The sequence below is a fragment of the Canis aureus genome, chromosome 19, assembly GCF_053574225.1.
Source record: "Canis aureus isolate CA01 chromosome 19, VMU_Caureus_v.1.0, whole genome shotgun sequence".
NCBI classification, from domain to species: Eukaryota; Metazoa; Chordata; class Mammalia; order Carnivora; family Canidae; genus Canis; species Canis aureus.
In genome coordinates, this window is record NC_135629.1 from 44754783 (window position 1) to 44766319 (window position 11537).

Consider the following 11537-nt stretch of genomic DNA (forward strand, 5'->3'; position numbering starts at 1 on the left):
TGCCGCCGGGCCGCGCAGGTTGAGGCCACCTGGCTTGGGGGTGGAGCTAGCGGCCCGCGCGGACTTGGCGGTTGGTGTGGTCGCTTGGAATCCGCGCGGAAGCTCCTAAGCCGTTATTTGAAACGTAAACTCACCGGCTGCAACGGAAATACCGGTACCTGGAAACCTGCAGCTTGCCTTTTTAAAGCCACCTTTCCCGCCGTCACTTCTGTCCTTGGGGGCTGCCCAAATCATCCCCATGGGCTGTTGGCGATGTGGCCGCAGAGCAACTCTTGCACCCCTGGGCTGGCTGAACAGTCCACACTTCATCAGGCCTCTTAGAGGGACTGCACAGTGCGGTGTTGTGCAAAGGAGAAACATGACAGTGGAGAGGCCCCAAGCTGCATGGTACAGATGGGAAACTCAGGCGGGCAGGTCAGTGACCTCCTAATACCCTTGGGGGACCACACCCAAGCTATGACTCTAACTCCCCGCAGGGGCTGGTTGACAGGGTTCCCAATAGTGGCCCTCTTGGCCTCATTCACACAGGCCGGCAGGACTACAAGTTCCCTTTGGTCCTTCCCAAAACGTCAGGGAAGTTTATGGAGGAAGATAGCATAACAATTTCTACAGTCTGGCTCCTTTGGAACCCCTTTACATATCCCTTTTTAAATATTCCTTCAGAACCACAAAATAATTTGTTGCCTTCGGGGGTGATAGTGATGTTTTTCCTAAGTCATTTTGTCCATTTATTTTTTCTGATTAGCTAGCTCTCAATTACTAAGTACCTACACACAGTCTTGAACTCACTTATGCACAGTTCCAATTTTGTGCAGGGAGGATGCAAAAGAGCAAAATATCCATGGTCCTACTTTCTGGAGCAGCAATTCTACAAGAATTGGAAGAAATGAAGTTAAGTAATTTCCAAGGTAGGTAATCAAAAACTTAAAACTAAGACAAAGCTACAAAGTTATATGCCACTGGTGATTGTTAGATTGATAGTCTATGCCTGAAATGTCAAGACTTTCTCTTAGAAGAAACTCTAAGGAGACCTTAGTTCCCACTATTTATTTATTTTATTTTATTTTTTTAAGATTTCATTTATTTATTCATGAGAGACACACAGAGAGGCAGAGACACAGGCAGCAGGCTCCATGCACGGAGCCTAATGCGGGACTCCATCCCCGTACACCAGGATCACAGCCTGAGCCAGAAGGCAAACGCTCAACCGCTGAGCCACCCAGGCATCCCTATTTATTGATTTTTAATTTATTTGAGAGAGGGAGAGCACAAAGGGAGAGTCAGAGGGAGAAGCAGACTCCCTGCTAAGTCGGACATGGGACTTGATCCCAGGACCCCAGATCATGACCCAAGCCGAAGGCAGACGCTTAACCAACTGAGCCACCCAGGTGCCCTCCTATTATTTTAAATAGAAAAAAATTGTAAGGTATAGCAAGTCCATCAAAAAATCCTAACAATTTTTCAGTGTCTGCTGGCTTAGTCACTACAGCTTGCAATTCTTGAGGGTCGTGAGTTCAAGCCCCATGTTGGGAATAGAATTTGCTTGATGTGAAAATGTTGGGGTTCAGAGTGAACGGTCAAGAAAGAATTCTTGAGGCATCTTTGATGCAAAAAGAGTGGCTTTATTGGGATCCCTGGGTGGCTCAGTGGTTAAGCGTCTGCCTTTGGCTCAGGATGTGATCCTGGAGTACTGGGATCGAGTCCCACATCGGGCTCCTTGCATGGAACCTGCTTCTCCCTCTGCCTATATCTCTGCCTCTCTCTCTCTCTCTCCCTCTCTCTGCCTCTCATGAATAAATAAATGAAATCTTTTTTTTTTAAAGGGGGGGTGACTTTATTAAAGCACAGGAGACAGAGCCCTTGAGCAGAACTGCACTGGGATGGTGAGGAGTGGCCGATTATATACTTGTAAGTTGGGAGGGGGTTATGGGGTAGCTTGAGTCTCTAAGGTATTTGGAAGCCAGGTTTCCAGGACCTTGAGGGGTTAGCTGTTATTAGGAAAAGAGCATTTACTACTGTCTAGTAAAACTTTTGTCATGAGACCCATCAGATGTATATCAGTGGGCTATATGCTTGGAGGATGATTGCTGACATATATCTTGGTGGGGGTGAGGGTAAAAATAAAGGAAGTTTCCAAAGGAAAATTTTTTAAAGATTTTATTTATTCATGAGAGACAGAGAGAGAGAGAGAGAGGCGAGACACAGGCAGAGGGAGAAGCAGGCTCCATGCAGGGAGTCCGACATAGGACTCAATCCTGGGTCTCCAGGATCAGGCCCCAGGCTGAAGGCAGCGCTAAACCGCTGAGCCACCTGGGCTGTCTCCAAAGGAATTTTTATGTGTTAAGAAGACTTAGAAGATCCTGGAGATTGGGCTAATGTTAAGCTAAGATTATGTTTTGCTTCTAGCCAAGTATTGAACTGAGTTCTTAGAGGAAGGTCGCTCTGCCTATCTCAAAGGCTTGTCAATAGGCTGCAAGTTGTAAGGAGATTTAATTTTTTTCTAGATTTCTTTTGCCTTTGTTCTCCACATCATACTTTAAAAATTAAATTAAAAAATAATGCGGCCATTAGCATATAATTGCTTTTTGTGTAGTGGCCTCTTGTAGACCAGCAGCATCATATATTATACATCTTGCCAACACTCCAAAGATTTGCAGAGTGACTAGTGTGATTGATGGTCTGCTGATTGTATTTGAAAGCAACAAGAAACTTTTCCTCGTTTTTTTTTAAATTAATTATCTATTTATTCATGAGAGACACAGAGAGAGGCAGAGACATAGGCAGAGGGAGAAGCAGGCTCCCCATAGGGAGCTCGATGCAGGGACTCTGTCCCAATACCCCGGGATCACGTCCTGAGCTGAAGGTAGACGCTCAACCACTGAGCCACCTAGGCATCCCTTTTCCTCGTTTAAAATGTATTTTTTGAAGACTCAAACTAACACTCTCTCTCTCTCTCTCTCTATATATATATATATATATATATATATATATATAATCAGCTAAAAATGTTGAGAGAAATAACTGCTATGCAATTTGGGTATTTTTTTTTAAGATTTATTTGACAGAACACAGGGAGGAGGGGCAGAGGGAGAGGGAGAAGCAGACTCCTTGCTGAGCAGGGAGCCCGAACCCTTGGATCATGACCTGAGCCGAAGGCGGATGCTCAACCGACTGAGCCACCCAGGCGCTCCAATCTGGGTATTAAAAATTAAATCCTGGCAGCCCCTGTGGCCCAGCAGTTTAGCGCTGCCTTCAGTCCAGGGCCTGATCCTGGATCGAGTCCCACGTCAGGCTCCCTGCATGGAACCTGCTTCTCCTTCTGCCTGTGTCTCTGCCTCCCTCTCTCTCTCTCTGCATGGAAGGAAAAATCTTCAGAGAGAATGAAAGGCCCCAATGATTTAAAACACACAAATCTACAAAACAATGAAAATGTAACTGACCTTTATGTATCTATCCAAGAGAATATATTAACAAATAACAAAGTGAATTTTTTTTAGAAACCAAGACAACTTACAAAGAAATAGAAATACCTTTGGATTATACTTTGGAAACAGAAGTATATATTTAGTAAATATGAAAAGGACAAAAATTTAATACATTACATTTTGGGGCCATAATGCAATAAAATTAGAAATATCAGGAATACAGGGGCTTGCAAAGCTATCATACCCAGGTATATGCAGTGATGATCAGAGAGCTCTCTGACCCAGCAGCTCCTGTCGTGACTGGGTTATGTTCATCGTCCTGGCTCTGCCCTGGAGTCCTTTTTTTTTTTTTTTAATATTTTTTTATTCATGAGAGACACAGAAAGAGAGGCAGAGACACAGGGGGAGCAACAGGCTCCATGCAGGGAGCTCGATGTGGAACTCGATTCCGGGTCTCCAGGATTATGCCTTGGGCCAAAGGCAGGTGCTAAAACCACTGGGCCACCCAGGGATCCTCAGTCTTGGAGTCCTTTAACATCATCTCATTACAAGTGGGAGCAACAGTGAAGGCAGTTCTAGGAACTGTAACTCTTATGGGTGCCTGACAAGCAGGACTCCCCCCTGCTGAGCCTGACCTTGACTTCCAGATCCTTTCCAGCCAGGGCTCCAGGCGACTACCACCAATGGATCTGTGTTGTGTACAAGCTGAGGCCCTCCCAACAGCAGACAGCTTGGAAACTGACACAGCAGCTGCAGTGGGGGGAAAAATGGCAGTCCTCAGAAGAATATGTGACCCATCTCACACGAGGACTCAGTGTCCCAGCAGTTCTGGTGGGCCTCAGCTCCAAATCTGCCATGTCCGCAAAACATTCCTGACCCTCGCATCAGTTATACCTAGTTGTCTGTCTCTGTCTTCCAAAATTTCCCTGCAATTCTTTCCTTGTAACTCCCTTCCAATAAAGAGGAAAAGCACCATTTGTGGACCACTGGTATGTCCCAGGCACTCTGATAATCACAAAGGCCCATGCCAGAGGGTTGTACCTTGACCTAGAGGATGTGCCAAAAAAAGAATTGCCATCAAATTTTCAATCAAGGACCCTTCCAAAGCTCTTCAGTGGCCTCACCACTGTGACTCTGGAAGCAGAGTGACTCTGGAAAAGGCTCAAATCTGACCATAAATGAGAAGTCTGTTCCCTGTGCCTGAGAGGATAGAGGCCCAGAACACACTGTGGCAGATCCCCCAGGGCAGAGATGTGACCCAGCAGTTCTGGGGTGAGTGAGCAGTTCAGGCAAGTTCTAATTAATTTGTACATGAATAAAAAGGATTGGGATAGGAAAAGGGGCTCTTGACTCTAGTAAGTGAATTTTAAATACACAAGAGTTTGGGGCACCTGGATGGCTCAGTTGATTAAGCATCTGCTTTCAGGTCAGGTTATGATCCCAAGGTGTTGGGATCCAGCCTGGCATTGGGCCCCCTGCTCAAAGGAGAACCTGATTCTCCTTCTCCTTTTCCTGTTCCCTTTGCCCCTCCCCTCAACTGGCTCGCACATGCATTCTCTCTCTCTCTCTCTCTTAAGTAAATAAAATCTTTAAAAATAAATACATGAGAGTTCATCTGAAAGCCATCACTCTTCATCTGCTCTCTAGCTCCTAAGATTTCAACATGAGGTAGAAGAGAGTTAAGGCCACCCTGCTGGGCACCACCCTAGATCCGTTTAGATCTGGATCAGGCTAAAAAAATTAAAAAAAAAAAAAAAAAGGATCTGGATCAGGCTCTAACATGGGGTGGGGCGCGGGGGGCACTTCATTGCTAAAGGACCTATAAGGCACTGTCCCTCAAGATCTAGAAACCGTGTTTCCAGCACTCTAAGCAGCTTCATCTTTCTTCCTTACATTTTTAAAAAATTTTTTATTTATTTATGATAGGCACACAGTAAGAGAGAGGCAGAAACACAGGCAGAGGGAGAAGCAGGCTCCATGCACCGGGAGCCCGACGTGGGATTCGATCCCTGGTCTCCAGGATCGCGCCCTGGGCCAAAGGCAGGTGCCAAACCGCTGCGCCACTCAGGGATCCCTCTTCCTTACATTTTTGAGGTAGAGTGTATACTCAGAACTGTGTCCTACTTATGCAAAGAAGGATTTAGGGGACTGCAGACAGGTTAATTCACAGAGCTCTGAAGATTACTACCCAAGTGGTTGGTTGTCTCATCTCTTATATTAGTGGATCATCAATTAATTCAGAGACCCAGTGTAAAAACCTTGAAAGGGTGTCAAAACCAGGACTACAGAGGCCCCAGGCTGGAGCCACGGGAGGCCACAGAGCTGGGGCTCAAAGCACAAGCTCCTGACACAAGCTTTGCCACTCACCTGCTCCGTGATTGTACAAAGCGCTTAACCCCACTCAACATTCATTTACTAGTCTGTTAAATAGGCACTTGTACCTAAAAGGAATTGAAATGGTCTAGAGCCACTAGTAAATGCTACTGTTATTTGTTGATGTTAATATCACTATTATCAAACCTGCTCAAGGGACAACCCTGTGTTCTGTAAGACAAACATCAATGAGAACCAGTCAAATCAATAATCACCTCCCACAATCCAGCTTTAAAAGTGACTCAGCGGAGACACCTGGGTGGCTCAGTGGTTGAGCATCTACCTTCATCTCAGGGCATGATCACGGAGTCCTGGGATTGAATCCTGCATAGGGCTTCCTGAGGAGCCTGCTTCTCCCTCTGCCTATATCTCCACCTCTTCTCTCTCTCTCTCTCTCTCTCATAAATAAATGAATAAATACGATCTTTGAAGAAAATTAAAAGTGACTCAGAAATTAGATGTTAAATGCTTCCTCATTAAATGTGTTTTTTTGTGTTTATTTCTGCAGCAGTATCTCCCCTCCCTGATAAACATGGAGGAAGAGGGAGAAGAGCAGGAGAGGAGAAGTGCCCCAGGACAACAGTCCAGCCTCTGAAGATTCATCCAGGTTGGGACAAAGGGCCAGCCTCTCCTTTTATCTCCTTGGTGGCTCCCAGCCATCCTTTAAGCTCACCAGCATTTTGGATTCAGTGCTTTTGAAAGCTGTAGAAGTGCAGGTACTCCCTTGATTTGAATCCCATGCAGAGCACCTTGGCAGTCTGCACGTGCTAGACTGCACGCAGTCCTCATTCTAGGTGTCCCTGCACATGTGCTGTAAGCTCCTTGCACCACTCCCACCCCTGCAGCTGTCGCCTCAGCCCTGTCCTGGCTCCCACACCTGTCACTGGGCTCTGTGGAACTCAGGATCTTCTTGCTCTTTTAGTATATGCGAGCACATTGCTCCCTCTTTTAAAAGCAGTCTTTGGTTTTATCCCTACCTTGGCTATCAACCATGTGAGCTTTCATTGGCTTCACTGTGGGTTGTTTTTTTTTTAAGATTTTATTTATTAATGAGAGAGAAACAGAGAGGCAGAGACATGGGCAGAGGGAGAAGCAGGCTCTGTGCAGGGAGTCCAACACGGGTACTCGATCCCTCGTCTCCAGGATCACTCCCTGGGCTGAAGGCGGCGCTAAACTGCTGAGCCACCCAGGCTGCCCTCACTGTGTTTTAAGGGCCGCACAAGTTCTTTCTAGGCAGCCTGAAACATGGGTGTCTGTCTGAGTAGGAAATTGAAGAAGCTCCCAACAGCTCCCATGTCAGCCCTGGCTCTTGCCAAAAGGAAAGGCTGGGCTCCCATCACCAGGTCATCCAGCACAGAGGAGTTTCCAATGTAGGATAAACCCAGGGTAGGGGGCAGCTGGTTCCATATGGGGCTCTACCACTGCTACTGAGGCTTTGGGTGGCAGGGCAGCCCCAGGCCCACATGAGGGCCTGTGCTGGGGAATGGGCTGGTCCTTGTCTCCAGGCCTGGTGGGAGACTGGCAGGCCCTTTGGCTGGGCTGCTGGCCTTCGACTGATTCCCAGTCCTCCCCAAGCTGCTGACTTTCTGAGTTACGAGACACAACAAGGCGGGGGGAGGGGGGGGCGGATGACAGGCTCAACAAAACTGCATTTCTTTGCATTGGCAGAGACCCTAGGCTGAAGCATATAGGATGGGGAAGGACAACAGCTGTTGGTAGGATCAGCTGAAGGCAGGAGCATCACAGCAGTGGTTTACCCCTTCTCCTTGGGGCTCTTGCAGCCTAGGATCAGGTAGTTGGCTATAACTTCATCATAATTCCAGCTCATCAACAGGTTCTGGATCTTGTCCCACCCGTGGCCCATGGGTAATGTCACCTCAGTTCTGCTGGGGGTCCTTGTAGTCAGGAAGTGGCTCAATGTAAGGCTTTAGTTCCTCTTCATGGACCATGTTCATCTGTGGGTCCTTCATGGTTCCTTCAAAGCGCTTCTCTCCCTGGGATTGAGGGTCAGGAATTTCTCTAGTAGGTTTTCACACTCCACAGACATATAAAGGGGAACGTGGTATATTCTGCTCAGTACCCACTGCCACATCTCCCTGAAGTCCTATAAAGGCCAGGGACCTGCTGCTCACTGGACAGTCATTGTATAGAGGATGGTTCCAGGCTCCACACATCCACTGCGAGACTGTTGTACGTAGGCATGAGGGGGGGCTACCACAGAAGGTGTTCAGCTTATGGCCGACAGTGAACTCATTGCTAAAGGCAAAGTCTGCAACCTTGATGTTCAGGTCAGCCTCCAAAAGCAGGTTCTCTGGCTTTAGGTCCCTGTGGACGATACCCTCTGGTGATGGTACTACACAGTGGACACCATCTGACAGAATCTGCCTAGGGGCTCCTCCTTTCACACACGTGTGGTCCAGTGGGTAAGCAAGTGCCTATAGCGTACTCTGTGACCAACCAGGTGGAGCATTTCCATGGTGTCCGTCACCTCATGTAGTTTCATGACTCGAGGGTGGTGATTCAGGGCCTTCACGCTCTGGACTTCAAGGAATAGTCTATGGAGGCTGGAGGAGCTCTGCTGACTCTTGTTAATGACCTTCATGGACGCCTCTGACCCGCTCAGGCTGTGCCAGACCAACCTCACCTTGGCAAAGGTGCCCCTGGCTGGTAGTGTCGAGGGGCTGGTAGTTGTCAACGTGAGTCTCCTGGTTGCCGGGATGGCTGCCGGGTCCTGCAGCTCAGTGATTTACTGCTAGCAATACTACCTACAATTGCCCCCTAACAGTACTAACAAACTACATAAAGATGAGAGGAAAGAAACAAACAAGAGAACAAAGGGGGAAAAAGCTAATTGTGGTCAAAAGTCCCTCGGCTCACCAAACACCAGGTCCCTGGCCTAAAAGAACCAAAAAGATGTAGGGCTTATGCAGAGAGGTGCTTAGGATTCTCTCCTGATGGCTCTTGAAGTCAGTATAAGAAATAGACCTGTTAACATTAAGGATAATTCACAATGGTTTTCTCACTTGGGTCTCAGGAACCCTTTACACTCTCTCTCTCTCTCTCTTTTTTTTTTTTTAAAGATTATTTACTCATGAGAGAGACAGAGAGAGAGAGAGAGAGAGAGAGAGGCAGACACACAAGGCAGAGGGAGAAGCAGGCTCCATGCAGGGAGCCCGACATGGGACTCGATCCCAGGTCTCCAGGATCACGCCCTGGACTGAAGGCGGTGCTAAACCGCTCAGCCACCAGGGCTGCCCAGGAACCCTTTACTCTTAATAAAGGGGGGGGACACCCCCAAAGGCCTTTATGCTTATGTGGCTTATAGTGGTTGATATTTACCTTACTAAAAGTTAAAACCTGAAGGATGCTTTGGTGACCTTTTCAAGTCTAGTTTGGAAATCTGTAATAATTTTTGGTGTTTAAAGAAAGCCAGGATGTCGAGCCTTAAAATAATTCAATTCCTTTTTTCTTGAAACTGTGGATGATCAGTGTCAAAATGATATCACAATTTAACTGTCTTTACAATAGCTATTGGTAATGACTCTCCTTGATTAACTTTAGTCATTCTCTAGGCCTGGACCCTGCAGTCTGTTCTCGTCTGTCTGTACCACGCAGTTGTAGCAAGAATCTTGCCAAGTCAGTTTAGAGAGAACTCTTCACCCTCAATATCTGATAATATTCTTCATCTCTCCTGCTTTGGTATCTGAGAAAATAGAATATATGTATCGGTTGCTGCCCCCAGTTTCTGACATAGGCTCCTGAAACCCTTGTAATTTCTGAAGGGTTCAGAGCACTAGGAGCAACTCTTGTTCTAATATTTGGTCTTTAACCTGAGCTCCTGACACAGGGCCCCTAAATCCCCTGGAATTTCCTGGGTGGTAGGAATGTCTTGTTCTAATGAGGGAACTCTGGATGACTCCTGGATTGGAGACTGTCATCAGAAAGACCAAGCCATGATTAGAGCTTGGAATATTCAGCTACACACACACACACCAATCCTCCAGAGAGGGGAAAGGGGCTGGAAGTGGTGTTAATGATCTGTCATGCCTACATGAGGAAGCCTCTATAAAAATCCCAATAGTATGGGGTTTTAGAGAGTTTCCACATGGATGAACACATCCACCCTGGGAGGGTGATGCACCCCAACTCCATGGGGACAAACTCCTGTGCTCAGTACCCTCCCAGACCTCACCCAGTGTATCTCTTCATCTAACTATTCACGTATTCTTTATCACATCTTTCAATGAAGTGGTAAAAATGCAAGTGTTTCCTGAGCTCTGTGAGCCACTCTAGCAAATAACTTGAACCTAAGGAGGGGGTTGTTGGAACTTCCACTCTAGAGCTGATCAGTCAGAAGCACAGGTGGTAACCTGGACCTAGATTGCCGTCTGAAAAGGGAGGAGGGGAGGGTGCTGCTTTGTGGCACTGAGCCCTTGACCTGTGGAACCTGATGCTAGCTCTAGACAGATAATGTTAGAATTGAATTGAATTGTAGTATCATATCCATCTGGTGTGATAGAGAATTGCTTCATGTAGGGAAAAAACCCACACATTGGGTGACCGGAAGTGAAGTGTTTTGTGTGAGTAGTAAGGGAGACAGACTCACAGGAGAAAGACTCATGAGTGGAAAGACTGGGTTTTCCCTTGCACAGCATCTGACTACCCTGTCCTGCCTTCTGCCAAGAATCCTGTCAGGTTTGTTTAACTAGAATCTTTCTATTTCTGAGGTTTTCTCAGTAATTTTCCATCCCTTGACCATGACCCTGCTCTTTGGCTATAAATCCCCATTTTGTACTGTCCTGGGGATGGGGTCCTGTTCTCTGTGGAGGCTTCTTTCTTCCCTACTGCAATAGTTTCTGAATAAAACCTATTCTAACTACTTTAACTACTACTGTCCAGATCCGGTTCTTTTTTTTTTTTTTTTCCTTCCAAATTGGTTTTTCTTTAACACTGTAGGGAAATATTGTGTGGCATTAGACACAATAAGGTACATTATAAACCTCTATAAAGCTAAGGGGGATATTGCTCTCATCATATTTTTACTTCTTATTTACAAATTTTGCCCAGAGTCTTTGGAGTAGATTTCTCCCTTCTATGAGCCAGAGAACTTGCTATGTCCATTGCAGTATCTTTAAATGTGGAGGCTGCAGCTGTGGGTCACGAAAGCAAGTCTTCTTTCTTTTTTTAAGCCAACAGAGCCATCATGCTCCATGTGGATATCATTCAGCATGGGCCTGGGGATCCAGGTATGAGCTTGGCACCAAAATGTGAATTGAGAAGTCCATTTTTTCCTTATCTAATGCTCTTCCTTTCTTCATGTGGATCTTAGTTTCTAACCTATATCAATTTCCTTTCTCTCTGAAAAACTTTGAACATTTCTTGACAGGCAGATCTACTGGTGACATCACCCCTCAGTTTTTGTTTATCTTTTCTTTCTTTCTTTCTTTCTTTCTTTCTTTCTTTCTTTCTTTCTTTCTTTCTTTCTTTCCTTTCTTCTTTCTTTTCTTTCTTTTCTTTCTTTCTTTCTTTCTTTCTTTCTTTCTTTCTTTCTTTCTTTCTTTCTTTTTAAAGTATATTCTGCTGGACACAACTCTAGTTGGTAGGTTTTTGCAGAGAAGTCTCATGAAAATCTTACCTTCGTTTTAGATAACTAAGGTGTATTCCCCCACCTGGCTTCTTTTAATTCAAGATTTTCTGTGTCTTTGATTTTTCTGCAGTTTGGATATGATATGCCTAAGC

The 11537-nt window shown here is 46.0% G+C and overlaps 1 long non-coding RNA gene across 1 annotated transcript; it reads left to right on the plus strand.

Moving 5' to 3' along the window:
• The first annotated feature begins 4 nt into the window (after window positions 1–4).
• Window positions 5–11107, plus strand: LOC144290232 (uncharacterized). Its single transcript, XR_013358012.1, has 3 exons — window positions 5–414; window positions 816–908; window positions 6307–11107. It is a non-coding gene; the product is annotated as an uncharacterized LOC144290232 (long non-coding RNA).
• Window positions 11108–11537: the final 430 nt, after the last annotated feature.